Source organism: Perissodus microlepis, chromosome 11 (genome assembly GCF_051167445.1).
Source record: "Perissodus microlepis isolate ML-2025 ecotype Zambia chromosome 11, ASM5116744v1, whole genome shotgun sequence".
In the NCBI taxonomy this organism is placed as follows: domain Eukaryota; kingdom Metazoa; phylum Chordata; class Actinopteri; order Cichliformes; family Cichlidae; genus Perissodus; species Perissodus microlepis.
The window spans coordinates 1,156,701-1,180,112 of NC_140471.1; the positions used below are offsets into that span (position 1 = coordinate 1,156,701).

Genomic DNA, 23,412 nt, shown 5'->3' on the forward strand with positions numbered 1-23,412 from the left:
TACACTGTCTCTTATAATGAGTCTGGCCTTTGGTTGCTTCCTGAATGTTCTGCACTTGTGCTAATTAATGAAAGCACCGTGCTTGTACTAATTGCTTCGTGCCTTCTTGATGATGGTCCTCATCAGCCAGAATAAGGCTTATGAATTGCTCTTTATTGGATGTTAATGATATCACACATGCAGCCCTGGGAGGTCAGGTCAGACAGTCTAATCACAGGTAAAGGTGTGCCTTTGTTGCTGATTGGATGATATAAGGCCACATGCTTGGGGGGAAAGTCTGTAATTGGAAATTTATTTGGCTTTAATGACATGATGATATTGAGATGAAAGTCATAAGGAAAGAGCCATATGTTGTAACTTTAAACTTATCTGGATACTTTGCACAATACAGGTTAGAATACTGTCACGAAACAGGAGTTTTATCTCAAAGTTGTTCAAATGAAAGGTGCAGTTTTATTTTGTAACAAAGAACAACAGTTGATGACTGCAAGTAACAGCTTTTTTTCACCATCCTGTAAAAGTTCTATAACATTGAAAGCTTTGAAAATAGGTCAGTCAGTAGAAACAGAGAAGAGGTTTCTACTACAACTTCACCTCTTTCCCACGTGCAGAGACGAGAGGGTGAAGTCTGTAGAGGCTAAAGCTTCAGCAAAACCTGCAACATGCAGAACAGCTTTAATGTTTGGTGTGCTTTAGCTGGTGGTCTTGATAGAGACCCTAATCAATACCAAAAGCATAGATGTGTTGGGTTTTTGTAGCTACTACAAGTGCTCTTAGAGCTTTAACCCCCTTTTTATTGATTGATTGATTGAGTGATGCTATCATCAGTGCTTCACAGTGGTTGTCACCTGAAATTATTTTTAGTTAACAGATTCTCAGAAATGAACTAACTGTGTGTTTGGTTACTGTACTGAGTATCAGTATGCACCAAGCAGGATTAGCCACCTTTACCATACTATATAAATTATAGTTACCAGAAACAGTCTATCATTGCTTTAACGAATGAAGGTCATTCTTCATTTGAAGAAGACTTCTGTCAGGGTCTGGGTCTGTGACCCGCTGCTTTCAGTGTGTTTTGATCTGCTTTGTTATATTTTGAAGATAATGTGGAGTTTTAGTTTAGTCTGTGTGTCACCCAGGCTTCTGTGCTAGTTGTCATGTATTTCTCGTCCGCATGTTTCATGTTGTCAAGCCTGTGTTGTCATGTCTATGTCTCGCCGTGTTTACAGTTTTATTTTGAAAGTCTTGTGTTTCTATGTTCAGTGTGTTTAGTTTTACTCTTCCCTGTGACGCTGTTATGTTCATTTGTGTCAGCTGCTTTTCCAGGTGTTTCCACTTCCCCTGATCACCTCCTGTGTTTCATTCAGTCTTCTCAGGTCGTCTGTTTTCCTCCCTTCATGTCATGCAGGGCTGGACTGGGACAAAAAATCGGCCCGGGCATTTTGACTAGAGACCGGCCCACCAAAAATGTGACGTCATTCAGGGGTAAAACCGCAAAGGATTCTGGGAACTTGTGGCAAGAGGTACTAGCGCATGCAGGCTTTCAATTGAACTCAGTTACACAGCGATAAAAAGAAACACAAAAAATGGCAAGAAGCTGTTGTATTATTAACTGCAATAGCCGGTGTTGTGCCAAAAAGTGATTGTCTGCCAAAAACTGATTTCCGGTATTTGCCAAAAACTGATTGCTCGTATTTAAATTGCTATAAGTAACTTGTTGGGCTATAATATGTGAAACATATGTCAAATGCATCCCTCATGGATGACATAAAGTCATCTCTCCATCTCCATCTCTCTCTGCTGCTCTTTTATTTCTCTCTCCATCTCCATCTCTCTCTGCTGCTCTTCTGTCTCCTCTGTCACAGACTTCTCCACCTTTGATGATAAATCAGCCTGGTGCAACATGTAAGGATTGGCACAATTTGTTAAGATTTTGAGGAGTTTGAGAAACTAACCTTAAGCATAAAATAAAATTTACTATCAGTAACTTCATAGCACCCGCCCAGCAGTATATAAACTCCGTCATGCTAGCTAGTACGCAGTACCAGTTATTCTAAGCGACTGTAAAAAGTCAGCACAACGAAAACAAACTACACCTAAACTTGGTTTATATCTGACACAGATAGACAGCAGGTCATAACTTCTTACCTGAAGTTCAGTTCCTCTGCCACTATGACCGGCGGCCGCCTCGGGTCTCTCCTCCTCTTGCCTCCCCTTTCCCTTATCCACCTGCTGGCCTCCACCACTTGCTGATGTTGCTAAATCTGTGGAAGCTATGCCATAGCTACCGCCAAACAATTCAGTTATTTTTACACATTTGGCAGCGTCTGCCTGAAGGGCTTGTTTCTTTTTGGCCCTAATTCTTTCTGCACCTCCTTTCCTTTTTTTGTTCTCCATTTTCTTTAGTTTGTCTATTGCTAAACAAGGGGGAGGGTGCATCCGACCTCCTCGGCTGTAATTGGTCCAGCCCAGAGTCGATCATGACCAATTGGCCAATCCAACACCTTTCATTATTTATACCCTTCCAAAAAAAAAAAAAAAAAAAAAACTCGCCAGCGGCCCACCGGGCAAATGCCCGGTATGCCCGATGGCCAGTCCAGCTATGATGTCATGTCAAGCATTCGGGTACTTCAGGTTTCATGTTCATGTGTTTTCCCACAGTTTCCGCATGCTCCTGCTCTGAATCATGTTCATGTCTTTTTCATAGTCGACGCAGTCTAGTTTTTCCCACTTTAGGTTTTAGTTTTCCCCATTGTTCGTTTTTGCCTTTTTGTATTCATGTTTGTCGGCACAAATAAACGGCTCACGTTTTGTTTAAACTTGGTTCTGTCTTCTCTTGTGTTCTGCATTTAGGTTCTCCTTCTCACTCCCACAATTCTTTTAAAATCAGATTTCTAAATGAAATTCTTAAAAACCGGAGAATTGTTATTTTTCTGTATCAAAGTAACCTATTGATAGTCGTTAGTACACCGAAGAGTACTTTATTCTGCTTTACTGCTAACTTTGTCGTCCAGAATGTACACATAGTATACTACAGTATACCGTAGTATACCGTAGTATACTGTAGTATACTGTAGTATACCGTAGTATACCGTAGTACACTGTAGTATACTGTAGTATACTACAGTGTACTGTAGTATACCGTAGTATACTGTAGTATAATGTAGTATACTGTAGTATACCGTAGTATACCGTAGTATACTGTAGTATACTACAGTATACTGTAGTATACCGTAGTATACTGTAGTATACTGTAGTATACTACAGTATACTGTAGTATACCTTAGTATACTGTAGTATACTGTAGTATAATGTAGTATACCGTAGTATACTGTAGTATACTGTAGTATACCGTAGTATAATGTAGTATACTGTAGTATAATGTAGTATACCGTAGTATACTGTAGTATAATGTAGTATACCGTAGTATACCGTAGTATACTGTAGTATACTGTAGTATACCGTAGTATAATGTAGTATACTGTAGTATAATGTAGTATACTGTAGTATACCGTAGTATACTGTAGTATAATGTAGTATACTGTAGTATAATGTAGTATACTGTGTAGTATACCGTAGTATACTGTAGTATAATGTAGTATACTGTAGTATAATGTAGTATACCGTAGTATACTGTAGTATACTGTAGTATACCGTAGTATAATGTAGTATACTGTAGTATAATGTAGTATACCGTAGTATACCGTAGTATACCGTAGTATACTGTAGTATACTGTAGTAAAGTTTATAAAAAGCATTCGTCTCGTTTCCACAGTGGAACTTGGTGTAACACAGTAACTGAAGCTACCAGTCTTTCATGGACCCTACATCTTTCCTTAAACAATAGTGGATTTATTTACCATCTAACATACACTAACAATGTTCTTATTAAGATCAGATAAACCTTTATAAGTCCCACATGTTTGTTGGGTCACGGCAGAAAGTGGACAGTCACAGGCTCATTATGTTGTTATAATGTTGTTATGTTGTCATTAGACGAAATCACCTCACTGATGCCAAATGATTGTAATTATATAGAAACTGGAACAACTAGAGAAAATATGGGGTTCTTATAAACACCAAGTGATTTCAAACAAATTCATGTTTTCAGCACAATTTTTAAAAAGTTCAAAATTAGTTTGGATGTGATAAAAATGAAATCTGTCTTTACAGGTGATTTCGAAGGTAGATATGTCCTCTCACACACGAAGAGATAAAGGTGTGGAAAGACAACCTGATAATGACTTCGAGAGAGAGAAGGCAGGTCTTGGGTGTAAACTTTGATCGAACAAGCTGACAGTGTGAGCACAGCTGATAGTGTTTAAGTCATGCTGCGACCCTTGGTAGGTCCTGCATTGTTCTCAGCTGCCTCTGGCTGTGTTTTACAGCATAATTAGAGGTTATTTCACTTGAAATCACCCGCGTGCTACACATTCCCATCTGCATGGGTCCCGCTTTCTCTGTTTCCACAAGCTGGAAGAGAACTCGTTGGCTTTTATGTAATTTTATTTCCATTGTGCTTTAAATGATTAGTTTTACATGTTAATTTAAGGAGATGCCTGTTTTCTTACTCTGTATGAGTGATTACCAAAACATGTATTTTACAGACAATAGCTCCCTTTATGTGCCTGTTTCCTGGCCTACATTACATAGAAGTGTCTTATTTACACACAAAGTGATGATTTGAAGGAGGACAAAGATGACAAGATGCTTTGTGTGAATATTTTTCTTAACTGAATGCTCACAACTAAATGTGGCGATATGTTTAATGTCTTTAATGTGTGTGTTCTTAGTTTATCTGTAATGATCCTTTATTCCATTAAAGGGTATTTTATGACCTGCCCTTTTCAATAGGGATGGTTAGGTGCCTACTGACCTACACACAGTGTGGTAGTAACAGACCTACTGTTACTACCACTAATGATAATAATAATGATAAAAATTCAAAGAAGATGATGATATTGGTAAGTTTATTAGTTTGACACTTAAATGCTTCACAAAAATATTTAATAATACACTAATCATTGACTTTTAAATCATTTAATTCAGTTCAGTGGCTAATCCTGCTTGGTACATACTAATACTCTGTACAGTAATCAAACACACAGTTAGTTCAATTCTGAGAATCTGTTAACTAAAAATCATTTCAGGTGACAACCACTGTGAAGTACAGTGACTGTAAAGGACAAATGCTCGGTGCATCAGCAGCATAAACCTATTGCAGTATGACTTAGAAACGGTTCCTTTTGACCCTTGGAGGGTCACCTGATCCAGTCCTAATTCTAACATTTATCAGAAAGCAAAGTTTGAAGCCTAATCTTAAAAGTAGAGATAGTGTCTGTCTCCTGAATCCAAACTGGAAGCTGGTTCCACAGAAGAGGGGCCTGAAAACTGAAGGCTCTGCCTCCCATTCTACTTTTAAATACTCTAGGAACAACAAGTAGGCCTGCAGTGTGAGAGTGAAGTGCTCGTTCTGGTGTTGGCCAGAGGGGCCGATGGCGCGATATGGCAGCCTCGCTTCTGTCAGTCTGCCCCAGGGCAGCTGTGGCTACAACTGTAGCTGCCTCCACCAGTGTGTGAATGTGAGAGTGAATGAATAATGGAATTGTAAAGCGCTTTGGGTGCCTTGAAAAGCACTATATAATTGCAATCCATTATTATTATATGATTAGAGCAGGGAGATATGGCCAAAAATATTGATCACAATTTATATTTGAAAATTTGTGATAACGATATAACTGACGATATAATTGATGCGAGACAAAATACAAAATAAAACTCCACAATCCATTTATTTTCACTTAAACAAGCTGCTGTTTTTTATGTGCATTAAAGCTATATAAAAATGTAACAGTGCAAATGCAAATTCCTTGCTGAAAGTTTAACCAAAGGGCATCTCCAGTAGAAATGGGCTGACATATCCTGAGCATAACCATGTATGATATCCACTGAAGTTAAAAAGAGGTGCTTTGCAACATTAAACTGCGGTGTGCCAAATAAAAAAGCCACATACGTATTTTTCGGACCTTAAGGTGCAAGGGTACATTAAGCGAAACAAAGCAGTCAGATAAATCAAACTTTATTCAACTCATTCTTCTTGCTTCCTCCTCTTCTGTACCATTGATTCATTAATGCTGAATTCTCTGCAGCTGCTCTGTTCCCATGTTGTTGCAGTATATTAATGACTAACCTCGTATTGTGGATGGATTATCTCAGTTGTTCTGCTGACTGAAGTTTGGTCCGTTTACAGCATCCTGCCATGCGATTACATTTGTCTCTAACCATCGGGAACCCTCACGTTAACTTTTATCGAGTGGAAAAAAGTTCATCCTCCAGCTTCACTGTGTTTGTTATGCTAACATAGCTGTGTTGCTAGCGATCACGTAGCACATCATTATATACCAGCTAGCCCAACGTCAGTAACCCTACAAACATCACTGCTGTTTATTTTTCTGTCTTCATTTATGTTGGAAGTGATAGCAGAGCTGTAGGTTTTAATTGTTTCAGAAATCTCTCAGTCAGAGCATGGTATATCGAGCTAACTTTCACTAACTTCCGCTAACTTCCTGCTAACTTCTAACTGTTAAATGTAATAAATTCTGTTTTCATGGATGCCTAGACGTTAAACTTAACTGTTACATCTGGTAAAGCAGCAACACTGATCACTTTATTAAAGGTGAAAGAATTTAGACAGTTTTTAGCTCTCAGTGACGTCGCTGTGTTCGTTTGACTTTGGGACCTGAAGCGGACAGAGTTTTGGACCCAGATTTACCCTAACCCTGCCCACATGCACACAATATCCATCTTTATCTACCCATGCAGTGTTGCCAACTTAGCGACTTTTCGCCATATTTAGCGAGTTTTCAGACCGCCTTAGCGACTTTTTTTCTAAAAAGCGACTAGCAACAAATCTGGTGACTTTTTCTGGTGTTATTGGAGACTTATTTATGATGACTTTTTGACGTGAAAGCGCGTATCACTTTTACTCTCAACAAGCAGCGGTGCTGCCGTGGGCACCTCGCCCGTGCCAAAGCGCTCATGGGTGGAGGATAGTCCTCCCCCAGCTGCTGTCAGGGCAGGAGATGTTCACACCTATGCATCCAAACTGCAAATGAATCGCGCATGAGCGAAGCCGCTGCTCCCGCACTGACTGTAACGCAGTCAATTCTTCTTTAATGTTATGCTGTTTTGTGGATCACAAGGTTTAAAACTACTTATAAACACACACACACAAAGTAACTCCACCAGAGTGCCTATTTCGGGTCACTTTTGCTGGTACAAACCCAGATAAAGGAATAAGGTTGGAAAGTGACATTGAAAAAAAACAATAATTGCTAAGTCAAATTTAATTTGTAGTTCTAAATAAACTCTAAATGCATTTAGGACGTTTTTTACTCACTTTATGTCTCTTCCACAACGTAGGTTACAATTACATTAGGGTGACCAATTATACAAATTAGGCGATGACGTCATTTAGCGACTTCTAGCGACTTTTAGGACAGCCAATAGCGATTTTCCTTACTGAGGAGTTGGCAACACTTTATCCATGAAGCCAGATGACACCAGTAAGTTCAACATTCAAAAACATGAAAACCTAGATAACGTCTAATATCCTGCTTCTAGATTCAGATAAAACTGAGCTACTGCTTACTCAGGATGGCATTATTGTGCCTCGAGTAACACTGAGGCATCTTGGAGTATTTTTATGTAGGCTATGTCCTTCACTGTGGATCCTAAACAAAGATGTAGGACTGCTTTCTTGCATTTGTGCAGTATCTCTAAAATTAGAAACGTCCTATCAATCATTAGCAATTATTAAATTCTGGCTCTCTCCCCTATAGTTTCCTTTTTGTCCTTTTTTGTCTTCTCTTTCCGCGGCTCTCCAGACAGTCGCAGCAGATGGCCCCGCCCCTTCCTGAGCCTGGTTCAGCTGGTTTCTTCCTGTTAAAAGGGAGTTTTTCCTTCCCACTGTAACCAAGTGCATCCTCAGAGGGGGTTGTTTGATTGTTGGGGTTTTCTCCATATTATTGTTCAGTCTTCTAACATAAAGTGCCTTGAGGTGACATATAAATAAAATAGAACTCTAATGCTGAATTCATCATTATGTTGTACAGTATTGATATGGGAATTTTACTTCTGATTTACAAAGGAAAAACAAAAATGTAAAAGAAGTCTAGTCAATAAATATCAAAACAATTCAAGCACTTCAATTTCTTTATCTGTAAGAGTCAACCTTGGTGGTGACAGAGGCCATATGAAGCATCCCTGCTGTACTCTTTGTCCATGGGTTCACTGACTGCAAATGACTTCCATACAAGTACTGAAAGTTGAAAATCATGTTAGTTTGTCCCATTATTTCTTACGTTGGGAGACTATAGAATAATCATGTAATAATGCAGTTCCTAAACAGTTATTGCACTTCTTTGTTTTAAATCCCCTAAAGCTGAAAATCTGCACTTCAGTCATATTTTGTACATCAGCACACTGGTTTTTAAATCAAACAATTAGAGGTGAATTACATCACTTTTTCAAATATGTATGAACTAAACTGTAATTATTACTCTCTGTTCTGCTACCACAGTGTTCAAAGGACATGTCTTTAATAAGGATAATAGCTTATTTTGTGCACACAGTCTCGTGCAGGATGTGCACTCATTTAAATGTAAGCAGTTGTTATTTGCAGAACTATGAAACTTGTTTGAAAAGGTATTTTTCAAACAAGCAAGTAAAACAGTCCACAGTGCAAAAAGCTCCTGCCTCACTGAGTTACAAAGGCTACAGAGAAAACTGCACAGCTTTCCTGTCACTGAAGACTTGATAATACAATCAATGTAAACATGGCCTCAGAGGTCAGCAAATGGGATAACACGGCTTAAATCTGCTCTGTGAAAGAAATTAGACCATGCTGCCATCATGGAAATGCTGGATGAGTTAAGACTGTTATCACTTGGTTAAAATGTGTACTGAGAACATTAAACAGCCTCTACAGAAAAGCAAATATTAGCATCTAAATACGTTTGAATCGTCTCTGTCTGACTTGAAATACACGATTGTGACAATAACAATGACAGCATGTTTATGATTCACCATCTTTCTTACTAAAAATATTCTGTCTCTTCATTTGTGAAATTGGACCTGAAGGACAGCACAAGATGATCTACCAAATTAACTCAGATGTCTTCATGTGGTGGAAAAGTTTAATAGTTTAATCTCTTCACATAAGAATACATGATTTGAAATTGATGTATTTTTGTACTAAATCTGACACACTGGAGATTTGACACTCAGTCAAAAACAGGAGAAAACGAACCGTCGACCACGTTGATGCATGGAGTCAGGCTGACTTTGAACTCACCATCTTCGTTCTGCTGTAGCTGCAAGTTTTGATAAAATTGGAAAATGAGATCTGTGGGATTCTGGGACTGTGTGTATCCATGGTAAGTGGACTGGTGCGTTTATAATATACTCAGTTTGCACTCATAGTTGAGCTTCAGTCCCCGAGGACTGTAAGATCCACGGATCAGTCCACTGACCCGTCGACTGGTAGGCAGTCCACCTTATTCTACCACGTGGGCCACAGCCATGTATATAAGAAGCATTTAGGTACTGATAAAGCAAATATCCAAAATGAAAATAAAACGGTAAAAAATGTCAGTCCCCTCTTTGGATCTATGGTTCTTAGATTCTGGCCTTGACTCTGCATTGAGTTCAGATCTTCCACTCGAATCATGTCACAGCTGTTGCTCGAGGGACTACTGAACATTATAATTTAGTGTTCTGGTTCTTGTCTTCTCTCTCTTTCTTTTTTCTTTAATCAGAATTGAGCACATTTTAACATGAGGGTAGAATTAGAACAGAATAGAGGGCATCATTTAAAAAGAGATTATTCCTCAGTCTCATATGGAAAAGTGGATTAAAAACATGTAGTATACAGTATTATTTATAATTACATGTCATATGCTCAAAATGCACAGCTTTAAAGCACTAAAGAGCATTATATAATTTTATATTACAACTTGGTGGTTTTGGCTTCTCTGGATAGTTTCTATGACAGGAATACAAGCATCCATGTTGACAACATCTTAAGGAAACTGAGCTCATTGAGTGCTGGCAGCTGTGGCCAGTGCAGTGTCTCCTGAGGGAGCAGCATCAGCAGAGTGAGTAAACTAATCAGCTCTGTGATTGGCTGCAAACTGGACACATTTGACGCTGTGGTAAAGACGATGTTGTACAGCACAGACTGATTCAGCACTGCTGTTATATAATAACTCTGAACACATTTCAAGCCTGCACCAACACAGCACTTAAAACAAAAAGGCAAGTTATTAAGGTAGACGTCCTTCCATGTTTGTCAGTTTCCATAGATATTAGTCTGAGCCTGTGCTGTGGGGTACGAAACCTATGTAAACATGCATGTGCAAAACAAAAAACACAAAAAACCCGCAGCCAATCGTGCTTGTTGGCTTTGCAGCTGATGGCACAGTGCACCATGGAGAGATGTGCAGCCACACTCCTGCACTGTAGGGACAAAATTACTGCCACACTGCCTGATCTCTGAACTCTGATATTTTCGGTCTCATTGCCCCGGTGTCGTGGTCTGGGCAGGTTCAGGGTTCTGTTTTCATTTTTTCTTTCCCAACTCTCTACCAGATCGTTTCACCTCTGTGGTAATTTGGCTCACCACATTTACCTGGATTTCAAGTTATTAACTTGTTTCTCTAACGGTTTTCTGCAAAATCTCCTCTTGGGCCACCATCCAGTTTCCTACAACCTTTTTAAACTGGTCTCAGTGTGACGTGTGTGACCTTTGTTGAATAAGACACACAGATGTATAAAGCCTGGTCATGTAATCTGCATTTGCAAACACCTGTGTAAGGATGGCTCAGTGAGCTCAGTGAATGAGAATGTGGTAATCTAACGGGATGTCACTGTTGCAACAAGTCAGTCTGTGAAATGTCTTCCGTCCTAGATACACTGTAAGAGGAAGCGTTTAGGAACCACAGCAAGTCGGCCATGACGTGTGCTGATGTAAAGCTACAGAGCTGATGTGCACAGTGCATAAGTCACCAGACTCTGCTGACTCAATAACTGCAGAGCTCCTTGGTGTTAACATCAGCACAGCTTCAATTCAATTCAATTTTATTTATACAGCGCCAAATCACAACAGTCGCCTTAAGGTGCTTTGTATTGTAAGGTAGACCCTACAATAATACATACAGGGAATTCCACTGGCAGATCCTGTAGGTGAGATGAGATAAACCTTTATTAGTCCACACATGGGAAATTTGTTGGGTCACAGCAAAACGTGGACAGTACAAAGTTACAAGCAGCTAAAATGTAGAAAAACAATTGAATAGAATAGAGTAAGATAAAAAAGAATAACATACTATATAAAATAGAATAAAATACTATGTTTTGTCAGCAAAATTACACTTAGTGTTATTGCACATGTGTGGGTTTGATCAGTTGGAGTCTTTGTTGTGGAGTCTGACAGCAGTGTGGAGGAAAGACCTGCGAAATCTCTCCGTCCCACACCGTGGGTGCTGCAGCCACTGAAGGAGCTGCTCAGTGCTGTCAGAGTCTCCTGCATGGGGTGGGAGATGTTGTCCATCAGGGATGACAGCTCAGCCGCCATTCTCCTGTCACTCACCACCTCCACTGGGTCCAGAGGGCATCCTAGAACAGAGCTGGCCCTACGGATCAGCCTGTTCAGTCTCTTCCTGTCTGCGGCAGAGATGCTGCCGCCCCAGCAGACCACACCATAAAAGATGGCTGAGGCCACCACAGAGTCATAGAAGGTCTTCAGGAGTGGGCCTGAGTCTCCACAGCAGGTACAGCCTGCTCTGCCTTTATAATAATGTAGAGTATTATACGTTAACTTGAATCCTGACCTATATAAGATTCATCATGTTCACTCATTTGTTGATTTTGTTGTCATTTTGTAACCAAAGTTGCTCTGAATTTTTTTAACAGAGATGTGAGAGGGCTGACATGCTGTCATGTAAAAACACGAGTAAAGATAAAATTATATCGAGATTAAGTCCTGTTTATTTGTGAAATTGGCTGCCTGTGAATTAAGACAACTGTTCCTGTAATGTTTACAGAATTTTCCTTTGTTTCCACACAAAGCCTATGAAAACATTTACAGGCTTTAATCAACTGTCAAAATACATTTGTAATAAACGAAAACAGAACACATTAATTTTACTACAGTTGTTTTTCAGGTATGATTATACAAATACTCAGGACTAGATTTTATTAACTGGTGTCCCTCAAAAACAATGACATTGTCAGTTTGTAGCACACAGTGTGAGCCACTGTATGACGTGTGCACAGGCAGGAACCAGAATGCTTTACAGCTGCCGTGAATTATTCAGTATCAGTGATTACTGGTATTTGATTTATCCAGTAGCCCGTGGTGGGTCAACATGAGTTAGTTAAAGACAGAGAGTATGGCTGCTTTAGTCTCCAAAAACATTTAATGTAAATATATAAGGGATTATGAATATTTCATCCTGGTCTGGTAACTGTGTGGCAGAGCGCCAGCGTGCAGAACCAGCCATCTGGCATGTTTCAGACTTTGTCGTCGTCGGGCAGCATCTCCCCGGCTCCATCATTTTCACTTTTACTCCATTACGTTCAGTGCTGTTAAATGTCACCATGAAGGAGGTTAACAGATGATTTCAGTGACACCGCTACACCGTCACATCACATCAACAGCAAACTCAAGCTTTACTAATCATCTCAGCGTTCTCTCCCGCTGTCTCTCACTCCACTTGTAGTGTAGGATTGATATCCGATTATGTCGGGTCACTCATCCAGATGGACCCACATTCAGATGCCCAACCACCCCACCCTACACCACACCTGACCTCTGACCTCCTGTAGAGTTGCCGTGGAAACCTGTTCCATAGAGATGAGAAGGGAGGGTAAAAAGAACTCGGTAAGAGGAGGAGGAGGGGAGATATCCATGTTTCGTATTCTAGGCCCATCTCATGGGTGGTTGATCTCCATGAATACAGAGAGAGTTGGCCATGAACGTCATCCAGCACCCCCACCCCCGCCTATATCTTTTCTGTCTCCTTGCTTGGGTTCTCCACCTCTCTTCTCCTCTTTTACTCCTCTCTGTTCTTCCCTGTCTCTGTCTTTTCTCTGCTCTGGTGCCAGACAGATGGTTCAGACAACAAACATTTGATGTTCGCAGAGCCACCCTGACTACCCGAATAAATAAACAGGAGGAAACAGGAGATTTCTGTCAATAAGACATACTCTTTGTGAGCACACATGCACTCATTCTGCTTTCATGACATTTGTACTCAGATATACATTTAAGCATTAATGAATTACAGTGTAACTGGAAAATATTCACGGTGCTCCATTTGTTCTACATCGTGTCATGTTACAGCCTTATTTCTAAAAGCGATTCATTTTATTTTTCATCTCAAACACAATACTTTTACATTTTGGGGTGGCTGTAGCTCAGGTGGTGGAGCTGGTCACTAACTGGAAGATTGCTGGTTTGAGTCTGCTCTAGTCTGCTTGGGCAAGATACAAACCCCGTGTTGTTCTCCGATGCATCTGTCAGAGTGTGAATGTTAGATATTACTGCTGTGACTGCGCTATATAAGAACCAGTCCATTTACCAATAATGAAGAAGTAACACAAAAACAGCTTTCTTGGAAATGTATTAAAAGTAAAAAAAAAACCATAACATTTTGAATCTCTCTCCAGAGATCTGATGATGGTTGTGCATTAACACTGCATCGACCTTGATGGAGCTTGTGAGGGTCGAGGTGTGCCGAGCTCTAAGGGTCGTACTCAACAGGACTCAAGGCTGTAAGTGCTGCAAAAAGTGCTTCAGTGAACAAGGCTGTGAATACTATCTGTCAGATCAAAGCTCACAGTCATCAATTTGAATTTAAGCTGATGGTGGTCTTTAGTAAAAAAAAAAAAAGTCAGAGAAAAGATGGAGGCAAAAATGTCCTTGATATTTTGGGAACTTTATTCCACATCAACACGCGGCAAAACTTTTCCTCATAGGTGCCATTTTTGTTGTGGTATTACTTTTTCTTCAGGGGCGTGATGACGCAGCATACGTGCCCTTACAATGAAACAGTGCCTCCTTGTGGTGGTCAAAGGAGCTTGCAAAGAAAAGCGTCTGGACTTCTTTAAGTTACTTGAAGACGTTTCACCTCTCATCCGAGAAGCTTCTTCAGTTCTAAGGTCAAATGGTGGAGAGTCCCAGATATAAACCTAGTGGGAGTATCCCCCCACAGAGGGACAAAAGGACCCCCTGATGATCCTCTAATCGCCTGCGCCAAGGTGTGAAATTGGGTGTGGGTCCCACTAGGTTTATATCTGGGACTCTCCACCATTTGACCTTAGAACTGAAGAAGCTTCTCGGATGAGAGGTAAAACGTCTTCAAGTAACTTAAAGAAGTCCAGACGCTTTTCTTTGCAAGCTCCTTTGACTACGATGACCTGGATGACTGAGAACCTTCACAGACTCCTTGTGGTGACAACTACAATACTGTATCTCTGTTAAACAACAGTAACCATAATGCAGTTAAACACACTGTACAACATGAGTACACACAATGAATATCTTAACAGGAACGTGTCTACAAGCATCATTTCAGAGAGACAGGGATGGTCCTGTAGCAGTTTATAGGTGCCCCCTCTCTGCAAGCAAGTACTGATATTGTCATTGTTAGCTGTGTGGCAGGCACAATGTAGGAGCCAAGTGCAGGACTCGAACATCATACGGTGAACTCAAAGCAGCAGCTTTATTATCTAGAAAAAAAACCTGTAACATCAATAAAAGTAAACTGGAAACAGAAATTCAAACTAGAAAACTGAGAACTAGGAATTGGCCGGGAACACAGAGGGAAAAATCACAGCACTGTGAGGGTACGACACGACAAAGGCCAAAGGAAAACACAGGACGGGAAACGGGAGCGAAACACAGCTGGGACTAATCTGACAATCAGACCAGGAGTGACATGTTTAGCCGCATGTTCTCCTTAAATTGCTGGCTGTCTGAGTGGTGTCCCAGAAACGATGTGGGCTTCATAGATAATTGGTAAACCTGCTGGAGGAAACCTGGTCTTGTTAGGAGAGACGGCATCCATCCCACTTTGGATGGAGCAGCTCTCATTTCTAGAAATATGGACAAATTTATTAAACCCCCCAAAATATGACTATCCAGAGTTGGGACCAGGAAGCAGAGTTGCAGTCTTACACGCCTCTCTGCAGCTTCTCTCCTCCTGCTACCCCCCCAAAACCCATCTCCATAGAGACTGTGTCAGCTCCCAAACAGACAAAAAACAAACTAAAAACCAGCAACAAACAACTTAAACATAAACAATTACAAAGAAAGAACAATACAGTATCCACATCTGAACCAAAGAGTAAAACAGTGAAATGTGGATTATTAAATATCAGGTCTCTCTCCTCCAAGTCTCTGTTAGTACATGACTTAATAATTGATCAACAAATTGATTTACTCTGCCTTACAGAAACCTGGTTGCAGCAGGATGATTATGTTAGTTTAAATGAATCAACACCCCCGAGTCATTCTAACTACCAGAAACCTCGAAGCACAGGCCGAGGGGGAGGTGTGGCAGCAATTTTTCACACCAGCCTATTAATCAACCAAAGACCCAGACAGACTTTTAATTCATTTGAAAGCCTGATGCTTAGCCTCGTCCACCCCAGCTGTAACACTCAGAAACCAGTCTTACTTGTTATCATCTATTGTCCACCTGGGCCTTACACAGAGTTTGTCTGATTTCTCAGACTTTTTATCTGATTTAGTTCTCAGCTCAGATAAAATAATTATTGTGGGTGATTTTAACATCCATGTAGATGCTAAAAATGACAGCCTCAACATTGCATTTAATCTGTTATTAGACTCAATTGGCTTCTGTCAAAATGTAAAAGAACCCACCCACCACTTTAATCACACTCTAGATCTTGTGTTAACATATGGCATAGAAACTGAACATTTAACAGTGTTTCCTGAAAACCCTCTCCTGTCTGATCATTTCCTGATAACATTTACATTTACAATAATTGATTACACAGCAGTGGAGAGTAGACTTTATCACAGTAGATGTCTTTCTGAAAGCGCTGTAACTACGTTTAAGAATATAATCCACCCACTGTTATCATCTTCAATGCCCTGTACCAACACAGAGCAGAGCAGCTATCTGAACGCTACTCCAACAGAGGTCGATCATCTTGTTAATAATTTTACCTCCTCACTACGTACGACTCTGGATACTGTAGCTCCTGTGAAAACTAAGGTCTCTAATCAGAAGTACCTGACTCCGTGGTATAATTCTCAAACACGTACCCTAAAGCAGACGACTCGTAAGCTGGAGAGGAAATGGCGTGTCACAAATTTAGAGGATCATCATTTAGCCTGGAGAAATAGTTTGTTGCTTTATAAGAAAGCCCTCCGCAAAGCCAGAACATCTTACTATTCGTCACTGATTGAAGAAAATAAGAACAACCCCAGGTTTCTCTTCAGCTCTGTAGCCAGGCTGACAAACAGTCAGAGCTCTGTGGAGCCAACCATCCCTTTAACGTTAACTAGTAATGACTTCATGAACTTCTTCACAAATAACATTTGAACCATTAGAGAAAAAATTACCAATAATCATCCCACAGATGTAATATTATCTACAGCTACTCTTAGTACCATTGATGTTAAGTTAGACTCTTTTTCTCCAATTGATCTTTCGGAGTTAACTTCAATAATTACTTCCTCCAAACCATCAACGTGTCTTTTAGACCCCATTCCTACAAAACTGCTCAAAGAAGTCCTGCCATTAATTAATGCTTCGATCTTAAATATGATCAACCTATCTCTAATAATCAGCTATGTACCACAGGCCTTCAAGCTGGCTGTAGTTAAACCTTTACTCAAAAAGCATCTCTAGACCCAGCAGTCTTAGCTAATTATAGGCCAATCTCCAACCTTCCTTTCATATCAAACATCCTTGAAAGAGTAGTTGTCAAACAGCTAACAGATCATCTGCAGAGGAATGGCTTATTTGAAGAGTTTCAGTGAGGTTTCAGAGCTCATCACAGCACAGAAACAGCTTTAGTGAAGGTTACAAATGATCTTCTTATGGCCTCTGACAGTGGACTCATCTCTGTGCTTGTCCTGCTAGACCTCAGTGCAGCGTTCGATACTGTCGACCATAATATCCTATTAGAGCGATTAGAACATGCTGTAGGTATTACAGGTACTGCACTGCAGTGGTTTGTATCATATCTATCTAATAGACTCTAGTTTGTGCATGTAAATGGAGAGTCCTCTTCACACACTGAGGTCAATTATGGTGTTCCACAGGGTTCAGTGCTAGGACCAATTCTGTTTACATTATACATGCTTCCCTTAGGCAGCATCATTAGAAGACATAGCATACATTTACACTGCTATGCAGATGACACCCAGCTCTATCTGTCTATGAAGCCAGATAACACACACCAATGAGTTAAACTGCAGGAATGTCTTAAAGACATAAAGACCTGGATGGCCGCTAACTTTCTGCTTCTTAATTCAGATCAAACTGAGGTTGTTGTACTCGGCCCTGAAAATCTTAGAAATATGGTATCTAACCAGATTCTTACTCTGGATGGCATTACCTTGGCCTCCAGTAACGCTGTGAGGAACCTTGGAGTCATTTTTGACCAGGACATGTCCTTCAACGCACATATTAAACAAATATGTAAGACTGCTTTCTTCCATTTGTGCAACATCTCTAAAATTAGAAATATCCTGTCTCAGAGTGATGCTGAAAAACTAGTTCATGCATTTATTACTTCCAGGCTGGACGACTGTAATTCATTATTATTAGGATGTCCAAAAAACTCACTGAAAAGCCTTCAGTTAATCCAAAATGCTGCAGCAAGAGTCCTGACAGGGACTAGAAAGAGAGAGCAGATTTCTCCTGTTTTGGCTTCCCTTCATTGGCTTCCTGTTGAATCCAGAATTCAAAATCCTGCTCCTCACATACAAGGACTTAAATAATCAGGCCCCATCTTATCTTAATGACCTTGTAGTACCATATCACCCTATTAGAGCACTTCGCTCTCGCTCTGCAGGCCTACTTGTTGTTCCTAGAGTATTTAAAAGTAGAATGGGAGGCAGAGCCTTCAGTTTTCAGGCCCCTCTTCTGTGGAACCAGCTTCCAGTTTGGATTCAGGAGACAGACACTATCTCTACTTTCAAGATTAGGCTTCAAACTTTCCTGTTTGCTAAAGCATATAGTTAGGGCTGGACCAGGTGACCCTGAATCCTCCCTTAGTTATGCTGCAATAGACGTAGGCTGCCGGGGATTCCCATGATGTATTGAGTTTTTCCTTTCCAGTCACCTTTCTCACTCACTATGTGTTAATAGACCTCTCTGCATTGAATCATATCTGTTATTAACTTCTGTCTCTCTTCAACAGCATGTCTTTATCCTGTCTTCCTTTTCTCACCCCAACCAATCACAGCAGATGGCCCCGCCCCTCCCTGAGCCTGGTTCTGCTGGAGGTTTCTTCCTGTTAAAAGGGAGTTTTTCCTTCCCACTGTCGCTGCTCATAGGGGGTCATATGATTGTTGGGTTGTTCTCTGTATCTATTATTGTACGATCTACTGTACAATATAAAGCACCTTGAGGCGACTGTTGTTGTGATTTGGTGCTGTATAAATAAAATTGAATTGAATTGAGTTGACATAATAAGACAAAGGGGAGCAAAACTCAAAACACTGAACACAGGACAAGAGACTCCCAAGGTAAGACAGGAAACACAAGACAGACACGGAGACACAGACTTGACCACGGCTAACAGGGAAGACACAGGAGCTGCACAAACACAGAGACCGAGGAAACTAGAAACTTATAACACAGGAGAGGCAAAGAAACAAAGAGGGGAGCGGAGAGAAACACTGATAATGCTGCTGGATTATCAATTCAATTCAATTCCATTTTATTTATATAGCGCCAAATCACAACAACAGTCACCTCAAGGGGCTTTATATTGTACAGTAGACCCTACAATAATAGATACAGAGAAAAACCCAACAATCATATCTCTATATAATGGAATATAAACAGGATTAACATAAGAGCATGTGGCTCTGTGTCCTCATACATTTTGTTACACAGGCAGCTGAAGGAACAGTTCCCTACAGGGAAACCACACAGTAAACAAGAAACTACTAATTTTGTGGTATCGGGCCCTAAAAACAGGTTTACTCCATCTTGTGGGTTAAAACACGAACTGAGTAACTGACTGATTGTTGAGCAGATGAAAAGTGCAGCTCTGTGAGCAGTTTGGAATAACAGCTACAGAACAGAAAGTTCAAAAGGGAGACAGAAATCTAGAAAACAGCATATGAGGCAACAAACAGGTGGTGTGATAAGAGTACATATACACAGAGCTGACTGTGAAACAAGACACAGTTGGGAACAACCAAGGAGTCAGATGGCACACAAAGCAGTATGATGTTCTTTTACAGTACTATGCTGAGGATTACAGTGCTAGGGTGGGCTATAGAGTTCAGGGTTCATCAGGGTTAGCAGACGTCAATTTAAGGTGATGATTCACTCACAGAATTCTTTATATTAGCTTTATAATGTCAGGGGGTTTGGAAATTAGCTGTATAGCCTATTAAAATCTGCATGTATCTCATTAAATGTAGCTGGCCAAATCTACAAAGAACAGTGTATGTTGGAGTAGCAGAACAGGTCAGCTGATCTTAGGGAATCTTAAAGGTCCTCCACCTGCCTAATCCCACTTTAACCACTGCTCATAATTAACTTTAATGTTCACAGATTTACTTGTTTTGTTTTTTATTCTAGTAACTGAATGTTGTTTTGCACAGTTGCTAACTTTTAATCTGTCAGCACCTGAACTGTGTGAGGGTATGTGCAGACTGGCTTTGTGTTTGTTTTGTTTGTTCTTCTCTGCAGGCTGCTGTGCTCGGGGAGGCTCTGCTGCAGGTCAGATGCTTATCCACCTTTCTCACTCACTATGTGTTAACAGACCTCTCTGCATCGAATCATACCTGTTATTAACCTCTGTCTCTCTTCCACAGCATGTCTTTATCCTGTCTTCCTTCTCTCTCCCAACCAATCACAGCAGATGGCCCCGCCCCTCCCTGAGCCTGGTTCTGCTGGAGGTTTCTTCCTGTTAAAAGGGAGTTTTTCCTTCCCACTGTCGCCAAAGTGCTTGCTCATAGGGGGTCATATGATTGTTGGGTTTTCTCTGTATGTATTATTGTAGGGTCTACCTTTCAATATAAAGTGCCTTGAGGCGACTGTTGTTGTGATTTGGTGCTGTGTAAATAAAACTGAACTGAACTGTGTCGCAGCACCCTCATTAAGACGGCCGTTCTCTGCCAGATCGTTAGTACTAACATTATGTGTCCTTTGTTAATAACTCTGTGTTCTGTGCCGTCAGCTGGTATTCTCGTTGTGAATTTTCCAGTTGCCTGATTCTTCTGGCTCCTGCATGCATTCTTGGATCTATTGAAGAACTACTCCTGCTAACTCTTGACTGTTACTGCTACTCATCTACCTGCACTGCTGTCCAACTACCGAACCTTGCCTCCCCCAGCTACCCTCCACGCTGCCTCCATGAAAGCCTATGAGTGTAACTGAGTAACCATCCCATTTACCCCGCTCCCACTTCATGTTATTAATTTTAGTCTTTTCAGTCATGAAAGCCTTGCTGCTCCAGTCGAGTTTTTTCATTAACTTTCGTGTAAAATAAAGTTTTCTTCACTTTTGCGCTCTGGTCTGATAAAAAATGCCCAGTGTACATGGAACATAAACTTGCACTTACCAGAGAGTAAATCATTTCTTTGTAGCACAAAATCCTACAACCAATTAAGACCTGTTATAGTTAGAAAATCACAAAACCTTCTATTCTTAATCTCCGAGCTTTGTTTTATTGTATGTTCACATGCCATCGATCGACCATCAGGGCTCCACTGAGAGGCCTGCTCTTTATGCATGTGCTTTTTGCATGAAGGGGAAAGATGGCTCTCAGATGTGGGCGAGTTGCTCCAGTTTCTGTGGGATGCACAAACACAGTTGAATATAAGGCCAGAAACTGCTTATCATATGATATCAATTACTCCCTAACTCCCCACGCCTAAAAACACCCACCCACCCATATTTAAAGCTGCATGGTTGGCTTTACCACAGCAGGATAAAGTCTCTGTAAAGATGAAGCTACATTACTAATATTTCAACACAAAAGAAATGAAGCTGTTTAAATATTTATTGTGTCTTTCTCCTACACACACACACACACACACACAGGCTAACAGTAACAGAGAAGTGTTGACAGCAGCCTCCTCAGTAAATATTGGATTTAGCCAAGCAGGCTCAGTCTAATCTCCCAGCATGCACTCGGCTGACGCTCAGTTCTCCAGATGAACGGCTTTGCTGGGAGTTATTTGGTAAACAGCTCTCATATGTTCTGCTATGTTGCAATCCAGACAGATACATGTATAACTCAGCCAAAGACTGAAGCCAGCAACTTCCACTTTCTCCAGCCCAGAAAATATTATACAGCATGTTATGTTTGGTAACACTAGAGTTGACTAAACTGATATCTTATCAATGCGATGTAGCCAGAAATGTTCTGTACATGGCAGGATTACTGCCGACTAACGTGACAGCAGCCTGAAAGTCTGAATACGCAGGACGTAAATCCCTCTGCAGCGTAAGGACAGCCTGCACTGAAGGGGCATCTTTATACCAACTTTCTGTAAAATACAAGCCACAGTCACTCATTTATTCTGCTTCATTTTATGCTTGCAGACGCAATTTGATGTTCAGTATCTAAAGGAAGGACATTTTCTTACAACATATATTTCATTCATTCATTTATTTCACTCTTGGTTCAACAGTTTCAACAGTTTATCCTTTCATGCACACAAACCGTGATCTGATGCAACACTGCACCCATGAGTACAGTGTTATATACGACGAAAAGGAAACTTGACATTTTACATTTTAAATTGAACGATACTTGAAAATAATGTGAAAACATGCAAAGCTCTGTGAATTAGATGAGCACAGAAAAACTCATCTGCAAAACTGGTCACAGTCTCTTATGTCTGTTAGTGAAACCTGTCTTTGTCACATGACTTTATAACTACGTGTTATCATGGACTGATAACTACACACATCTCATGCAGCAGTGGCTGCAGCTTTCCTGACATGCTCACTTGGTATTTGATTAGTGCTAATTCCTTTAATAAGAAAAAACAGTTCAGTGCATGAGAAGAAGAGAAAGAAACAACAGTTTGGATGAAATAAAACAGTAGTAATTGTTTGTTTTCTCACACCATCTTTCATAACTGTGCTTGCTCAGGATTGAGAGAAAAGCAGGTTTGTTCAGCAGCTGAAGCTCTGTGTAGTGCCTCATTCCTGCCAAGGTTGAAATCTCCATTGCTAATATGAACTTTGCATAAGTGCTTATAATGGTAGCGTTGATTCAGCCTGGTTATTGTTTTTCCACTAAAGTAAAGCAAAGCTGAGAAAATTCCTGAGTAAATATAGACTTTGCTTAAGTACTTATATGGCTGTTTTCTCTCTCCCATATGGCAGCCAAAGGAACAAAGCCTCAGGGGGAATACCAAGCAGCTCTGCTAAGCCTGCATCCCAATCCACTAGACAAAGAGACAACTCTTCAAAGAAACGCTGGGCCTTTAAACAGTTAACAGCAGCAAGCGCTTTAAACGTGACAGTGTTTGGGAATACTTTGCACCACTAAGCCTTGAAGAACTCCCACACTCCAAATCACAGTCCTCAAACCAGAAAATTGACAAGATGAACTCTTTATCGTGGTCTCCGACTATTCTCCGATGTTTCTGCCTTAAACCTGTGCACTTCTTCCTTCATGTCAGTGACACAGATTGTTGTACTTTTCATAAAATGTGAAGAAAATAAGCATTTTTAATGGAAACAAATGGAAACACCCTACAGTTTAATGCCAGGGGTGACAGAACCATAATACATTTCAAATACAAATTGAAGTTGTTACTCAAAAAATGTGGTTATTACACATTACTTGTTACTTTTCTTGAAAGTATTGCAGTGCGTTACTTAAAAGAGTAATTTGTTTCACTAATCATTACATTACTTTCTGGTTACTTCATAAAACGAGCTGAAAGCTGACTCATAATTACCAGTTAACAGTATAGATCTGACCCACACACTAACACATCCCAGTGACGACACGCTGTGTTTAGTTTTACATATGAACACAAAGAGACTTCAAATCCATCTGCACAGTGATTCTATTGTACAACAACAAGCATAACTGTTATCTGTTCTCAAGTTCAGGCTCTGGCTGTGACGAGCGTACCTTCAGCTTTAACATCATCTGGGCTTT

General features: G+C 40.4%; 1 pseudogene; it reads right to left on the bottom strand.

Annotated features, from left to right (window-relative positions):
* Positions 1-3,211: 3,211 nt before the first annotated feature.
* Positions 3,212-23,412, bottom strand: part of LOC146377016 (uncharacterized) — a 38,197-nt pseudogene continuing 17,996 nt past the window's right edge.